At 46.6% G+C, this 18001-nt stretch overlaps 1 protein-coding gene across 1 annotated transcript in view; it reads left to right on the top strand.

Moving 5' to 3' along the window:
* Positions 1 to 18001, top strand: part of LOC126541853 (calcium/calmodulin-dependent protein kinase kinase 1) — a 253171-nt gene that overhangs the window by 26554 nt on the left and 208616 nt on the right. The gene's annotated exons all lie outside the window — the stretch shown is intronic.

Here is an 18001-nt window from a genome sequence, read left to right as displayed (position 1 = left end):
TCTCGTTTTATTGAGGGTGTCAAACGCACCACCTTCTTGACTTAACGCACGAATACAAACTTTTCTCTTCAAAATATGCAGCAGTTTCTCACATCCCCAATCGTCAGGTGGCGATGCTTGCGCGCGTTACTCTGTAGCCGTTTGTGTACCCTTGACAAATCCGCTAAGCACATTCACTTCGCAAATCGGCTTATGTAACTTACTTTTATTTTTCTTTGTACGCTGGCGCTTTTTCTGCTTGTGGCGAGATGTGTGGTTTATGTCTCAGACACACACACACGCATACGCAAACAAAGAAAGCTCTTGCGGATATTTCTTTCGATATATTATTCTCCGTGATTTCGAGTCTTTGATTGGTTGGTTTGTTGCTTGCTTGCTTAGTTGCTTTATTGATTTAAAAATTTATTTGTGGAATTAAACTCCCAAAGTGGAGCCGACGCCGTGATTTGCACCGTAGCGGAGGTCCTCGGAAAAATGTTGACTAGCTCGGTGTCTTTTAACTTGCTCCTAAATCTAAGTACACGAGCGTTTAGGCATTCTCCGGCATCATCGGAATGCTGCTTCGGTGGTCGGGATCCAAACCCCCGGCATAGAGTTCACCATAACCACTGACCTTCCACCGCGTATTGCTCCGTTGTGTGAAACGCTCTTTGTGCCGTCTACCGTCCGTATCTGAGTTTCTCTCTTTGTGTACTAGCCCGTTGAAGAGGGGGTGTTGGGCGCCTGTATGCGCGCGTGCTCAATTTTTAAATATTCGCGCGGTTCCTGCAATGTGTTTGGTAAGTGTCACGCTTATAATGCGCGTGTATTCGTATGTACCTGCGGGCGCGTTTTAAAGTGAAGCTTCATAGCTAACCTTCTCGGACTTCACCCACCATCACAGCAGACGCTTTAGTCTAGCTGCACGGATCACACACAGCGAAAATCCGAGGACACCCAAGCTTTTGTTATGAGTCGTGAAAGCTAAAGTATTAATGCATCTCGGATGCGTTCAACCCTCAAGCCGAAAGACTGCTGAGCGCCGGGTATCCTTAGCACCTGCTCGTTTGGGTTGCAGAGTACGAGGAGGTGCTTCTTAAAAAAATTGTGGAGCCGCAACATTCGTATGCGGACGGATTACCAACGAATCTATTTAGGCTGCATGCATATGGGGCTGCGTGCATGGGCTCATACATTATGAAGTTGTACTTTTCTTTTTCATCGACACAAGGGCCGCCGTGCGCGGTCACCACACCTCCCATGCGCTTACCGCAACCGCCGCTGCAGCCGTGCAAGCACCTGCGATGCGGCTTACGTTATCACCACCGAAGCGCAGGCCACGTAACAGGCGCCCTCGCCACAATCTTTACCCCTCTCCCCTACCCGTCTCCTTTCCTGCCGACGCGCCGTCTTCCCGATACGGACGTGAGCCGTCCAGGGTAACCCCCGTAGGAACGCATGCGGGGGTAAACAGCTCTGCTGTAAAAGATGCGCAAAAGGACGCAACTGTGTGAAGCCAGCGCACAGCATAGGCAGAGGGTAGCTGCCATACCTTACGTTCACGCGTTATCACACAATCCGAAAAAGGTGGCCCAACACTAAGACGCGAAAATCGTGTTCTCTGCCTCCCACAAGCTGTCAAACCTTCGCAGAATCACCGACCCGGAGGCAACCCGGCAACGTGACTGCATCATAAAGCACAGGCCGCCTTCTGTTGAAGGCACAGAAGGTGCAGTTCGTCAAATTCCTTTAACGTGTGGAAATGTGAACGTGGGCCAAACTGGTAGATACGTTAACAATAGGGGAAGGGCATGAAAAATGGGCGTGAAGGAAAAGATTTTCAAGTTTTTCTGGCAAGTCATTGTCTAACTTGCAAAGACTGTTCATCCGACCTTGTAAACACGTACGTCATTAAGAAAAGTAAAACCCTTGGGACATAGAAAATTGCCAAATCTAGACGGATTTCTAGAATCGGGGAGGGATGTGCCAGCATGACCTTCATCAGCTGCTCAGATAAAGAGTTGGCGTAATAACGCAAGGGCAGATGATAACGCCTGGCTCGGACAGCGTGTAACAATATATGTGATGCATCCACAATAAAAATCTGAAGTTCAGCGCTCGTCCTTGTCTCATCTCCGTCCATGGGTCTGCGTTTTCATTTAGCGCGGCCGCCTTTTCATTTATACCCAATTAACACATCGTGGGTAAGCGAGTGCGTTTGAGACGCTTGGCGCGTTTTGCTGTGTCCTTACCGACGCACAGTCAGAACGCAGGCGAGAGCTTCCGCGGACAAGAAACGTATACGCGCGGTTCCCCCAGGCTTCCAGGAGCGAAGCCGACGTGGCGTCGCGGTGATGCCCTCTCCCCTCACGCAATACAGTGCCTCTTGCCCTCTGTGCTCCGTCGAGGGACGTGCGTGACGTTGCGTCGCAGCCAATGGGAAGCGCCGTTCAGCTTAGACGGACGAAAGATGGTGGCATTTTCACTCAGTCGCCCATTTGACGGTTTCGCATCAGTAAGTGAATTACGCGCCCGATGGTGGCATCGAACCCAGGTCTCCCTGCAAAACAATGCGATGTTCGCGATGGCACTTGCCCGTGCCGTAGTTTTCAATGAGTTACAGTGCTGGAATAAAACAGGCTAACATTTGCAAATATTACCGCTGTCTCTGGCCGTTGTACAGCTCTTTAATCAAACATCTCACCACTCTTCCCTCGGCCAACATCAAACATTGCCTTCCTCTTGGTGACATCACTGCGCCGACGTCTGACAGCAAATTCGGGTGAACTGCTGTTTTGCATTTGCGAACTGCGCAGTGAATAAACATGAACTCTGCAATAACATTAGGATGGTGGTTCGCGTAATCAATGCGCTAGATTACAGGTTGCATAGATGAGGGTAAAGGCAATTGTGTGCACCGCAATTAGTTTTAAGCGATTCAGCTCTTCACGAATTCTTCACTTCGCATAGATTCCAATATGTAAGCGCTGAATGGGCATAGTTTCTTTATTTAAACACTCTTTTTCTCAGCTTCGTTTGTGCTACCTCCTGTGACGAAAAAAAATGGCACGCAAACGTAACAAGCACACAGACGACGAGAGAGCATTGAAATGTCCCCGTTCAGCTTATGCCCGGGCATCCTTCGTTAACGTAGTCCTTCTTCAACCTGTACCACGAATGAAATAAAAAATATTTAACAAAACGCAAGGAAGTAGCAACGCAGCCGATCTAACCTCTGCTCAGAGAAGATGTGCTTAAACTTTGCACTTATCTTGTATTTGAATTCATGACGGCGAAGTCCTTAACGAACGCATTTTTCCGCTCATATGGCATGACTTCGAGAGCGAATGCGGGAGTGCAGGACGAGGTTCGAGAGCGCACTGTACTGTCTGCTTTTTCGTTCCATTTTCAGTTAATGAATTTGTGCCTAATTTCCTTAAAAAGAATAAACTTTTCCCGAACTCCACCTTGAATATAGAGAACCATTTTTAAAGCTTATGGCGTTTGTTTGTTTACTCATTTATTTATTTGTGTTGGTTCAGCGTCCAGAATGTCAGTGGTGCATTTCAAAGGAGCATGCGATATTTTCAATCCATCCATGGCTTTTATCATAAGTGTCTTTTTCTTCATTGCGTGCTTAGGTGATACGAGGACCCCGATATTTTTCTAGTAGAGATATTCAGAGAAACCATTTTCGGAACGGTCCTTGATTTTTAATTGATCAACAAAGCAAACAATATAATGCGTCACTTTGAATAGCTGGAAGCGTTGTTGTCTCCCAATAATAGAGAAACCGGAGCGGGACACCTTTTGTTCGGTCCTTACTGCTAACTCACGCTCACCAGCCCATTAACCATTCGGACTCCGTGGTTAACTAACGCTGATTGAGTAACCAGAAAAAAAGTCACGATCGAAGACCATTTGCGGGACGCTTGACGTGCACAACTGCGGAAGCCGGCTTTCACAGCGAAAGGATCTTCGTGAGGAGGAAGTAATGAGTGCCTGAAGCCCCCAGAGCGGACCGGTCAGCATCGCTGCTTGCAATCAAGAAAACGTTTCACACGACAGCAGCGCGAACGCTGGTGCTGGAAACAGGCTATACATTTCAATTTAGGCTGGCGTAGCGGCTTCTTTACACCACCCGTTCCCGCTATGAGATGTGAAACGTAATTATTGCCTCGTTAGTGGCATTGCAACATCTAAAAAGGCACGAGTACGTTCTGCTTAGGATGAGGAGAATGTTAGCTGTCTTTCCTACACTAGCGCTACACAGCGCAGAAAATCGAGGCGTACACAAAAGGAATGACGCAGGCGAACCTTCGCAAATGGAATAAATATTCTTTTCCTTTTTGACAGGTTCATACGACAGCGTATGGACCTGTCACGGAGAACGCTGGAAACCTTTGCAGGAAAAGAAAGAATGAATTCGTGTCTGCATAATTAGGAAATAAAGCGCGCAGAAGCAAAACACGTGCGGTAGAAATTAGGCAAAAACAGAAGAAGAAAAGAAATGTGGTACCCGCGAAGCCGACGGTTACGCAATGCAGCGAACATTAGGAGAAAGCATAGCAACAATCTCCCAGGAATCCAGGCTTTTCGTAAGGCAATGTCAAGGTGGCTGCAGCTTTGCTCAGTCGAGCAGTGTCGCCTGTCTTGGTGGTGCGTGAGCCAGCAACGTACAGCGCCGAACGCGTGGAATAATTGAAAATGTGGAAAGCCGCAGAGTGACGTTTCGAGGAACCGGCCTTCCGAGAAAGCCTTCTCGCTCAAGGGAATTCCTTGAAAGGAAATAAGTATTCCGTGAAATAATCATCGTTTCGATATCTGGCGCAATCCGCTAAATAGTGGGGCCGTTAAAATGGGCCCCTGGCCAGGTATGGCCATTGCAATGCACACTAACGATCGCGCCTGCGAAGTACTACTTCGCTATGCGCGCCGTGGAAAGAGCTTAAGTTTCACACCAAAAGCTGTTTTCCCTTCTCCTTGCCGGCGCCGCGCTCCCCGCCGGATAGTAGACGTATGTCGCGCAAGTGTGCCTCCGTACACTGCAGTGCCGCGACGTTGCAGTGCAGTGGCACTTGACTTTGAGCGTTATTCAAGGCAACAGCCGTTATCTGTTTTCGTCTGTTGCAGCAGCAGACGAACTTAAAGTTGAGAGAGATAGTAAAACCGACAAACCCAACGTCTGCGTGTATTTCCTTTGCTTCACACCGTGGCAAGAGTGATGTACTTCCCGTTTGGCCTGCTTGCTCCCTTGCCGTGTAGTCGCGCGCGCTGACAACGAAACTATGTCATTTCCTACCGTCTGCCAGCGCGCGCTCAAGCTCGGGGAATCGCCTGCGTCGGCCTCAGTATTCGTGCAGCACTGACTTGTACGGCTAGTCAGGTGTTCTCGCGCAGAACGCGCGAAATTGTGCGCTGTGCGGAACGAGACAAACGCAACTGCTCTCGCGCGAGACCGCCAATGAAAGTGCGCCGCACAGCAAAAAAAAAAAAAAAAAAAAGCGAAGGGAGGAAACGTGCGGTATTCGTCACGCGATCCTCCAGCGCCGGGATGGGAGTATGCAGGGAAGGAATTCCCCTTCCAGAGACTAGCGGGGCCAAGTGGAGAGAGGGTCTTTGTTGGCCGTGACGCTCGCCCTCTGCAATCATGTGTTCGCGGCACTGAAATATTTCTATCTTGGCTATAATGAAACAATTAAAAAAATTCTTGCGCTAGAACCTTCCGTAGAGGGCGCGTAACAATTTGCATCGTATAACCAAAATTTGTTATGTGGCCTGGTAAAGGGCCCTGTAAAAGGCGTCATCAGCAGGCACGACGTTATTCCTTGGAGGTGCAGCTTTTGTCATCTGCTCATATTTCAGCGTGAACTAAGTTAATGTTTTACCAGTATTCCTCTGCGTGTGCGCGTGTTCATAATATTTACTTCTCATGTCATAAATGCGTAGACTGTTTTCTGTATACATATTCGCGTCTTTGCTATCTGATCTTAGTGTGATGACAGAATTTATGTTTCGAAAAAGTGCCATCAAGACCCTCCGAGGGTAAAAAGTAGCACAAGAGTGGCGTGACCGTCATGCGCCTTATACGATATCCATCAACTCAACATTGCATCCTTGGTCATAAATCATGTTGGATTATCAGATATGGTATTTGTGGGGCAAATGCCTTTCTTCGACAGGACAAGAAGAAAGGGGCTTAACAGAGCGGCCCGATTTTTATTATTCATATCTTAAGAAGCCAACAAAGACACCAAGAACAACATAGGGAAAATAACTTGTACTTACGAATTGAATTAAAGAAATGATAAATAATGGAAATGAAAGTGGATGAAAATACAACTTGCCGCAAGTGGGGAACGATCCCAGAATTTTCGCATTAAGCGTGTGGTGTTCTTATCAATTGAGCTGCTGCGGCGTCGTTTTCCCATCCACTTTCTTCCGTATTTATGTTTTACTACTTAAACTAACCCTGGGAGTATTAGCTAGCGCCATCACTCACAAACCTTGGCGGTGGATGAGGAACATGCTCCACGTCCGCCGTTATGATAGTTATAGTAGTAGTAAGGTTTGTTATAGTAGTAAAACTTTCTCAAGAAAGTGGATATGTAAATGGCGCCGCAGGAGCTCAGTTGGTAACGGCATCGCACGCGTCATGCGAAGACGTGTGGGATCGTTCCCCCCTGCGGCAAGTTGTCTTAATCCACTTTTATTTCCAGTTATCAAAAATTTCTTTAATTTAATTAGTAAGTACGTTGTCCTTGATGCCTTAGTTTGTTGCCTTGTTATGATTTTTTCAAAGGGAGAACATTTCGCCTTGCCGTGTCACTGGACTACGAAAGCAACAGAAGAGCCATTTACGCGTAAGATGTGCTAAATGCTCCTGCTGCCGCAATCCACATACACTGCACAGATTCTGTGCATCCTAAACGAATTCAATCTTCAGCACAACCGCCAGCATGCCCCCTTGTGGTTGGCCGCATGCCTTACACACGCTCACATAAAACATTTGCTAGCATTTTGCATTCCTTCAAGTGATGGCCTATAAGGCTATCTCAAACATCTGTTAACGGCATATCAAAAATATTGTGCAGGTGCACATATTGCAACAATATAGTTCTTTTGCATGGGTATGTATAGCTGCTCGTATTAATTTTAAAACATTGCTTGAGATCAGGGGTTCAGATCAGGGATTTGTCACCAGGTGTCGGAGAGCACTGTGTCTCGCATGAAGGCAATCAGCAGTCCTTGCGTTCTCTTCCTGGTTGCTACGCGCCCTGCGGGGAAGAGAACGTCTCCAAAGGTCCTGTGCGAACGACCATGCTTTCTAGGCTGCCGATCGTCGCTTCCTTTTCTGTGTAGAACTGTGGGCGCAGCCAAATAAAATCTTGGATGTCGCCGATATCGCCACAAAGACGCAGAGCCGGAAAGCGCATCGTCAAGTCTTGAATACCAAAGCCGAGGTGTACGTTGAGTCGGTTCTGATTCGGTACACCAGCGTTGCTTGTTCGCGAGTAAGTAAATAGGTCACACAGGGGCTTGGTGTACGGTCTGGTGGATCACCCTAAACTGATTTCACATTGCATCCTTAGTGTTCTCAAAGATATTTGGCGATCTCAATTTTTAAAAGAATGTCAGCGCTGCCGGATCCCTGTTTATGTAACTTCTATACCACAGTGCGCTACTCCATCTGTCGGCCCCCTTCTTGATTCTGGATGTGCTTTTGTTTGTTTTCTACAAGGATGGGGCTTCTCTTATTCGGTTACGCTTGTCTGTAGCTCACGTGGTCTCTTGAGTCCTAAGCGTGCTAGAGTTAGCGCGGCAGAAACTAACTATACCACTACAAGGTCACACGCTAAAGTTACACAACTCCGGCCGCCTACTGCAAAAATGGACGATCGCGAAATATGACCCGGCCAAGTTTTGTGCTTGCGCGCACAGCCCGCGACGTGGAGCATTACAAACGCGCGTTGCAGTTGACACGCGGTCCTTAAATAGAAACCCATGCCTTTTATGAAAACGCTAAGACGCTGCTGCGGGACCTATGTAATTGGCTGACACTGTAGTTGCGTTGCGTAAGAAATGGCCGGCATGCGAAAGCACACGTGTGGGTAGGTCGCCACGAAATACAGCAACGATAGCAAAAGTTACGACACTACAATTTATAAGAAACACGCCTGCTAAATTCCGTGAATAGCGTCGAGGTAGTTTCAACATGCGTGGTACTGCACAAACAAAAGCATAGGTCGCCACGAAATACAGCAATAACGGCAGCACAACTTACGAAACTACAATTTATAAGGCAAGAAACATGTCAGCGAAATTCTGTGAATAGCATCAAGGTAGTTTCAACATGCGTGCTACTACACAAACAGAAGGCAATTACACCTTTTTCTTTTCTTTTAGCGGGCTCTCGCATCTGGAAGACGGCAGGGAATTCTCACGAGACGCCTGGCATATGAAGTTGCTGCTCTTGATGTTCAAGTTCTCTTTTCTTTTATTGCGTGGTCATTCCCGTTCTGTATTCTCCCAGTTTCTTTTTCGCTCTCTCTCTCTCTCTCTCTCTCATTGTGAAGAGTCTGCACCACAAACAGAAAAAAAAATTCACTTTTTTTTTTGTGTCGGCAGGACCTTCGCAATTCGCAACAAAGCTCCGTGTCGCACATCCGCGGCAATGTCTCTAGTCGTGATCGTATTGGCCTACTCAAAGGCTGTTTCACCGTCAGAACTTGCGTCAAACGCCGATAAAGAAATTTCAATTACACAATAGTTCCGACTCTCCTTGCTCTCCCACTTGTACTTTCCTTTATCTGTATAGCAATCATTCCTTCTTTTTTACTTCTATATACGCTGCAACGCTTTATGGATCCCAAGGCAGCAAAATTGCGCGGTCGTTTCAAAAACAGTCACGTCCTCGGTCAGCCGCGAAATGGTGGTAATGCGACAGATCACCTATGAGACCCATTTGTTGAACTGACCGCAAAACTAAGAAGTTCCGCTGAAACAAAAATTAAGCTTTATACACTGCTCGCGTGTATGTATATGTCTTGCCTTAAAGAATTTTAGAAAAGCGCTCGTAACCGCACGTAAACGCATTACTTACGTAAAGAAATGCTCCTTGCTTATTGGGCTTCCGCGATATATGTGCGCTTTTTAACGTACGTTATTTGACCAGTTAAACGTGCGTGACGTTTACGTGCCCCAAGAAATAGCGTTGTGGAACATGACGGCACCCTTGGCTCCTGGTTCATCTTGAATTCTCGTGATGACTACGCTCTCGATATAGTTGATCTCTAGGAACTGCTTAAATGAGCTCTCGCCTTCTTTAGACTCACGTGAAACGTTAGTTACGAGCGTGTAACGCATCAAATTTCGGCGATCGCTTGTACAATCCAAGCGTCTATAGGTCTAATGAGACGCGTCGGCACACAGATGACAGGACGGTGGCTAATGGATTTACTTGGCTTGAGTGTGTTTGAAAGGCGGCACCAAACAGCGCCACATAGCTGTCTTCTAAAAACGCTAGAATGGTAGAATGAAAGCATGTGTTGCATGCGCGCTTGAATCGAGCAGTCTAGGTGACTAGTTGATCAGCAGTGCGTTTTAATGGGAAGCAGAATAAATCACCATCATCAGCGTGTTCCTTATGTTTGCCCCCCCCCCCCCCCCTTATGTCAAACTCAGTGTCTTGAAGGGGCACAAATTGATTCCTCGAAACTGTTTCACCTTGGGACGTAGATGCCGAAAGTGAAAGCCTGAGACAAGAAGGCTCATGCGCCGCCCGACGTGCTGAGGTAAACAAGTAGGCTTCCGAAGTTTTCAAGAGGAAGGTTTAAAATGTTCGCTGCATGTACGGGCACGCTGACGTCACAAAGTCAGAGTCAATAGCCGCGAGTCTGATAATGTTGGTTCGAAGCATGAACGGCGCACACAGCAATCATCGTGTATTACGCAACGTCTTCTCACATCCTTTTTGACTTGTCGGAAGAATAAAGTTAGTGTAAACCATCATCATCATAACAATCTCATAGGGCGAAATACACAAAGTGCCTGTTGCTAACGCGAACAACGACCCTGCTGCACATATGCGATCGTTGTCTAACAGAGATTCGGCAGTTAGCTTTAAATATACATATACCGTAAGTCAGCACAGAATTCTTTTTTTAAACAAATGCCCTGATGGTATCAAGTGGGGCCAGGTGAAGTCGCTGAGTTCCGTGTCCTAATAGTCTTAGCAGTATTTCGAACTTCGAAATTTTTCTCAGCAGCATAATCCACGGCCTAATTGTAGCTGGTATTGATAGCCCGTAATTATAGTGACAGTTTAGTTCTGATTATTTATTTCTAGCGAATGAACGATGACTGCAGCCCGGGCACTTTTTATCCGCGTGTCTCAGTGTTTTTATGATACGGTGTCATTTAACCAACCACTGATCTGCTTGGAAATTTAAGGGCAATAAAGGTATTTAGTAATCAACACGAGTAGTAAATAAGTAAGTATTAACTTACCTATTAAGCAATGGTAGGTAGGGACAGTAATCCTCCAAATAAGACAGGAGTTCACAGGCCGGTGGAGACTTGAAGGGATCACCACTGGGGGAACAAGACATGTATCTGGATGGAGCGAACGTTTTAGCAACAGATGCGGATGGATCAAAAAAGCAATATAATGCGAAAGAAATGAAAGAAACCGTTTTCTTTTTAATTCTTTTCCTTGAGCACATGAAAAATATGCCTAAATTTCTAGCCCGCAAGCAAGTATATAGTGGTGTCACTTGACAGGGACATTTTGCGAGTTCATAGCGCAGACATTTGTTTTTGTTCATGCTCCAACTCAAAGCAATGACCAAACAGTGATACCGACACAGAATAGTAGTAGCTACCTGCCTGTTTGGGTTTTGGGGTTTGGAACAATTCACACTGCGTTTGCAAAAAAAAAAAAAAATATTGTTTAGATCGCATGTTGGGTGCACTCGGCTCGCTTATTCTTGCAATTCAAGCCGAGTGAATAAAATACGCTGACACTCTGCTCATATTTTTCGCCGTTTGCACCGCACAGAAAACCGCTGCTGAAAATATCTGTAGTACACAATCTGAAACCTAGTTTCTACAATTTTTTTCTGACAAGAAAAATACTGGAAAACAATCTTTCAGGCCATTCTAAATTGAGGAAATTTTGCGCCACTAGTTTCGACAAGAAGACCACTTTGTGAAGGCCTTGATCCTGAAAAGTCTTTTTGTCGAAACGTTGGTTTCAGCCTCACATTCCTTCTTTCGATCACTGTTGATCACTAAGAATGGCAGTGTTGCCCAATCACTCATCGCTACATATTGCCTGCTCCTAGAAATTATGGTCGCGAGGTTTTACTTAGTGCTGCGACCTCTGGCCTTCATTTCGACCCGCCATTTGCGATAACATCAGCGGTTGGTTAGCGGAGCCTAAACAAAGTAATATTGACGTCATTGAGGAATAAAGGCTACAGCAGGCCCAGCAAGCTGGTATTGATTAATCAATACCGACTGCTTTCGTCCTACAATGTCGCCTCCTCAATTGGTATACATTCGTGCGACGTTTCTGCCTCGATAGACTACATATGATTAGGTTAAGAAAATTTTCCGTTGATTTTCTTTACTGCTTTGCTATCTGTCTTATTTTCCCAACCACCGAAATACTACTTTCAGTTGCATGTGTGTTCGACCTGATGGATAGAAAAATACTAATTCTTTATCAAACTTTCAAGAAAGCCCTCTTGCACAGAAGCGACAGTAGCAGTGCAGTGTTCACGTGCTTTTGCTGACATGAGAAAGTTGTAAGAAATAAGTTTGGGCAATAACTTGTTTTTAAGCACGTAAATTTTATTCATCACAACTTTTTCTCAGGCTAGTTGGTTCACGCATCAATCAATAACTGCAGCGTGGACACGACAGACACAATCGCTGTTTCTTTTTCTTAAGCCCCGGCCTTTCCGATTCTCGTGTTCAGTTTGACTGGAAATACTTGGTCCCACCCACACTGAACCTTGGCCCAAAGGAGACGTCCAAATCTAGTGCACGGCGGCCGCTTCCTTCGAGTAACAGACAGAAATCTTGAAGGCGATGCATTTGTGGATTGAATACGCCCGAAGCCATTGCATACCTGGAAACATATGTCACAGCCTAGATGTTTTGGACACCACATATTCCCATGGTCGCCTATTTCACGTAATATTGCGCACGTGCAGGGCCCACTTAACTTTGCTCTACGTCTCACCACAACCATCGCACCAACCTCCGACGTACAACTTGACGGCATCATAGCACTGCGTCTAAATCAAATGCATGGCTTGGTTCTGCACAAGAGTGGACATGGGTCGTGATCAGCAAAATAAAATTCGCACGCAAATTTTAAGGTTCTCTCTGAATGGTTCAGAACATCGCCGCGCGAATTCAGGGTAGTGGAATCTCTACTGCGCTCCGTACGTGAATTTCTCCATGGTCAAACACCGTCGCAAGAGGACCCCGAGTAGTTCCTCAAGATGTTTGACAGCGGGAACACAAACTACGTGGTAGTCACGTTCGAGCAATCAGCGCTTGCAAAGGATAATGAAAAGAAGCGCGTCACAAGGCCTGCCGACTGCACTTGCGTTCCAGGGAACGAGAACACGAAACTTCATTGTCAGAAGTGTGGATAATGAACTTTCTTCACACTATAGATCATCCAGTAACCGACGTGGGCTTCATGCACGCAATAAGCAAATCACTTGCGTCTTTCTTTGGAAACCCTCAAAACGTATTGAACGTCAAAACGTATTGAAAGAAGACGAAGTGCTTTTCAGGCAGAACGACGAGTCTTCCAGCTCTATTTCTTTTGTGAATTCCTTAGACATTTCCAGTGAATTCCTGTTTCCTGCTTAGTTGCGATGGAGGTGGAGCCACACGCACGTCCTCCCGGCTAGGCAGTGACCGCGTCGGTTGCCTCCAGGAAGCGCAACCGCACCGACAGCTACACTGACAGCGACGACACTATGCAGTACTATGTCAGCAGTGAAGAGTCTTCTGACGACACCTTCGAGCTGGTGCGAAGCCGTAAAGCAAAGAGAAGATTTCTCAGCACATCATCAAATTCGAGTGCGTCCACTATGACATCTTCGCGGAATTCCGAGGTACTCACCGTTATTTTCACCTCAGTTCTCGCCACTCACAACCTCATACGCCTCCACAGGCAAGCCGTGCCTTCACATCTAGAGGCGCTGGTTCCGAATGAAATCAAGGACAGCAGGGTAAACACCCGTAAGGACGTCCTAGCGATTTATTTTGAACACGTGGCTACGTTGGATTCCTTGCGAAAAGTCATGGAACTTAACGGGATGAAAGTCCGCCCTAACAATTTGCTGGGCAAAGAAGTCAGTACTGTCGTAATTAGCGATGTTGACGAGACCATTGCCACCTCCGATCTGTCGATCAAGCCAGCTACAGAAAACACTTTCATCACAAAGGCGTTTCGTCTCGGCACGTAACGGTTCGTAAAGGTTATATTTAAGGGCGAATATTCCGATCACATGCAAAGGTTGGCCACTTCCGACACGCAGCTCGCCCCTTTTATACCAAAACCGCTGGACTGCTGGAAGTACATGAAGTGAGGTCATGTGCGTAGCGTGTGCAAAAACACTGTCGTGCGTTCTCAATGCACTGGGCCCCACACCACTAACACTAGCGAAGCCAGTGTGCTGAAATGCATGAACTGCAGCTGCCCTCACAATGCTTTCTCGAAAGAGTGCCCTTTGATTCGAAAGGAAATGGCACTGTTGAAGAAAACGGTTCGAAACCACTCGTGTCACCGAGAAGCAGCAACATCTTTTAAGCGACGATGGTCAAGTCGTCGACGCCCATAAGGAACCTCCAAAGCCTCCAACGCGAGCCACGTACATCACCACCCCCACTCCCGCCCAGGCAAGACGCCGTGAGTTCTAAGGACAAAGGTGCATCGAAGAACACGACAGCTGACACTTGGCCGAAACTACCGAGTTTATGTGCACCTACAGAGCCAGATCAGACTCCTACAGCAAGGTAGATATCGTGTATTCCTGATGTATTGACGGACCAACATCACCAAGATGCGAGAAACGCACCATCATGTGATCGCGAACAGACACGACCATGTGTGTCAGTGGCTGCCGGGCCATTGCGGTTTCTTTGGAAATGACCTCGCCGACAAAGCTGCTGGGAAAGCACACGAAGGAGCAAACCTTGTCTCTGTACATTTATGGAGGACTGACGCAGTACAAAACTTGAGCAAGCTAGCACACCGTATGACATTGGAGAAGCGGCACACACCTGAATTCACCCACCATCCACTGCATTCCCTCGACCCATCATGCAAGTGCGACTTTTACCTGGGCTTCCGCGAAATGAGGAAACAACAACAGCTTACGCTTGGGCGTCGCATGCACCAATGCAGATAAGTCTTTGATTGGAATGGCTGATAGCGCCGAGTGCGTCCCCTGCGGTGTCGAGGAGACTATAGAACATCTACTGTGCTTCTGCTCACTTTCGGAAAATGAAAGACATGATCTCTGCACAGCTATAAACCAATTAGATACAAAACCGTTCCCCTTGACGAGATCTTGGGGCCATGTCCTTGCATATCGCAGCTATAGAAGGCCAGAAAAGCGCTCCTGCGATATTTGAAAACTACCGGATTGAGAGAGACCGTCTGTGATACGCAGTGAGTGACCGTCAGTGGATATAGAGTAGAAAACTTTACCATGTTGGCGATATCCACAGCGGACTTTCTCTTTTCCTCTTAATCTTTCCTTCCCCTTTCCCCTTCCCTCAGCGTACGGTAGCCAACCGGGCTCAGTCCTGGTTAACCTCCCTGCCTCTCCTTTATCATTTTCTCTCTCTCTTCCAAACGTATCCCAGCATGCCCCCAGCCCACCCCGATGAAGCATGCGCAAGCCTAATATATACAGAGTTATACGAAACTCCGTATCGATTCAAGTCCTTCCAATCTATAACTCGAAATTACAGGTGTAACTCTGGTTAGCGCAAATCGCTTTCTTCATTTTGAAATTCCGCATGACGAGACTTGTTCGACTCAAACAAATCTCGTGCTTTGAGCTTCTCTCGTGCAGTGCTTCATGGCTGCGATCGTTCGTAGTTTTGAGCCCGTCCGGTAGCATTTTTCTTCTCTGTGTCTGAAAAAACTTCGTTCGATTATCCTCATTGATGAGGCGCAAAGACAGAGTGCTTCAGAACTCTAAATTATCTGACTTTAACAAAAAGAAAGAATAAAAAAAAGAGTTAAGTTCGAACTTATAATCCAAGTATATTTTATTACCATGACTAATTATTAAAGAAAACAAGGCGCGTTGCACGCATACCTGATCGAAAACTTTCAACTGAACACTATCCAGCTGCGCGCGATAAAAGTTATGATGATCTAATTTTCGGCAGGCTCTGTTAATCAAATTAATGTGGATGAAAGATCTAAGCGGCGCAATGAAAGCCTTAGTTGTGTGTGTGTGTGTGTGTGTGTGTGTGTGTGTGTGTGTGTGTGTGTGTGTGTGTGTGTGTGTGTGTGTGTGTGTGTGTGTGTGTGTGTGTGTGTGCGTGCGTGCGTGCGTGCGTGCGTGCGTGCGTGCGTGCGTGCGTGCGTGCGTGCGTGCGCGCGCTTGTACGCGCCTTTGCAACTTGCAAAGTTCTGCACATCTCCGCTGGAAGGAGTCGAATTCCTGCTTATAATCGCGAGGCGGTGCCGCAGAACCTTCCTGAGCAGGTAATGAAGAGGACACCAAGGCACAGAACATAACCTTAAGCAACGAGATGGATATAATAAAGAGCGCACGATCATTTACTCACCTGCTCCAAATTCAGGCGCTTGCTCCTTCCTGAAAGCTTCATCCCTCCTTATATGATCTGATTAAGCCGTCGACTATCTGGTATACACTATTCATTAATTGAGAGGGATAACTTTCTTGCATGCTCAGCTGCAGTAAAGAGAAAAACGAACAGATCACTTTCCGCCGGGTTCTGCGCGACACCAGCGCTCTATGCTAGCACAAAATGACTTGCTTATCTTTCTTATGTCTTTATTCTTTTTTTCTTTTTTTTTTAGGAAGATACGGCCTTTTTCCCTGCTCCTACTGCCAATCAACCTTGTTGCTCCGACATATACGAAGCGCGTGCGACATTTGTTGAAAAGTAAATGTAAAAAAAATTTATGTCCGCTTCGTTGTGAGACTGAAGATACGGGCACATGCAACAGGGTCCATCTAAAATATTTCCCCATCGATTTCATAGCACTGCCAGAAACAGCAAAATTAGGCCTAGACCAGCTTTAAAAGTTGTTGCCAAGCTATTCTTTTCTGGGTTAGCTTCTCAAGAAGATTATGCCGTGTTCATGCGCTGTTGCTGCAAAGAGGAAGAAATGTACAATTCACAACAGGGTCTTCCACTTCATCACTACTCTAATAAATAAATAAATAAATAAATAAGGTTGCCCGGATCCTACGAATACGTTGTGCGAAGGGAAACTATGGTGAAGTGGCTAAATTAACGCAGTGCAACTAAAAACTTTGTGTGCAACTGCGTTTATTTTCCTCCTGTGTCCTTGTACTCTCGTTCAATGTCTATGCTTATGCACCGTGCAGACACACATACGGTGTCCTGCAAGATAGAAAAACTCCCCTGCAGTCACTCAAGGGGCCCTAGAATGTCAGTTACCCGCCGCGGTGGCTTAGCGGCTATGGTGCTACGCTGCTAAGCACGAGGCCGCGGGATCGAATCCCGGCTGCGGCTGCCGTGTTTCGGTGGAGGCGAAATGCAGAAACGCCCGTGTCCCGCGCAGTGGGGGCACGTTAGAGATGCCCTGGGTGGTGTAAATTAATCCGGAGTTCCCCACTACGGCACGCCTCATAATCAAATCGTGAATTTGGCACGCAGAACCCTGAGAATTCAAATTCAGAATGTGAGCTCTGCCCGCGAGGACAGCGCAAGTCCAGGAGTCGCAGAAATGTGTCTCGCTCCACTTCTTCGCGGGTAAACAGGTTCACACCTAGGACCCCTTGAACTTAATTATTACGTCACATTTCGCGACATAAAAATCATGAGGTTATATAATAGGTCACATTTTTTGATGTGCTCGCATGTCTGTCTTCTATATATGAGGCGCTTATATATATATATATATATATATATATATATATATATATATATATATACATATATTTGTCAGAAGTGTTGCCTTTCACGTATGAAACAGAGAACACTTCTTGAGGCCGTTTGCAGTTCGGTGAAAGTAACGGCTAGGTCGCCTTCATACGGGCGCCTACTGTGTACGCTTGTGTGTACGCTTGTGTGTACGCTTGTAAAGTCTCTGATGTTATGCGGCGCGTGACTCAAACCCCGTTGCCCAGATGGTGTCAGTCTGCCACGTCTCAATTAGTGCCAGATGAAAGCTTTTCCGAAAGAAAAGTAGCAGAGGATGATGACAAGCAGTTCGTGTGACCGACGACGAACGCGTACGCAGTGTCGTTCGTAAAAGTTTTGAGCTTGATATTGTTTTCGATAGCAAGACCCCATAAGAAGCTTCCGGTCCAACTCATCTAAGATGACTGTGTGCAGTTGCCAAATCAGTGCTGCCGGGAAATCCCGGAAAGTGTAGCAAGGTTCAGGAAAGAAAAAAATTGTCATCTGCGCGAATGTTGCACGAAGCTTCAAAGGACGCCCATAGGGTTTTTTCAGACAGATAGCCTCGCAGTCGAAGAAGAATTCTCCCTGGTCCGGGATTTGAACCCGGACGAAATTGGAGATCTCGGGGAGAGGTCTACATCCTGCAGTGGTCACAAGCATAGGATGATGATGATGATGAGCCAGACGAAGAATTTAAGAAATCACTCAGATTCCTTGACCTGGAAATCAGTGAAACGCCCCGACTTGCGGGCTGTGCAGTTTTACAGCGAAGCTTCATATTGCTAACCGATTCGTCCGTCCGTCCGCATGTCGCCTGTACCCCGAAAACTGCTCCGGCGCAACCCCATGT

This window comes from Dermacentor andersoni, chromosome 3 (assembly GCF_023375885.2).
Source record: "Dermacentor andersoni chromosome 3, qqDerAnde1_hic_scaffold, whole genome shotgun sequence".
In the NCBI taxonomy this organism is placed as follows: domain Eukaryota; kingdom Metazoa; phylum Arthropoda; class Arachnida; order Ixodida; family Ixodidae; genus Dermacentor; species Dermacentor andersoni.
This window is presented reverse-complemented; position numbering and strand designations above follow the sequence as displayed.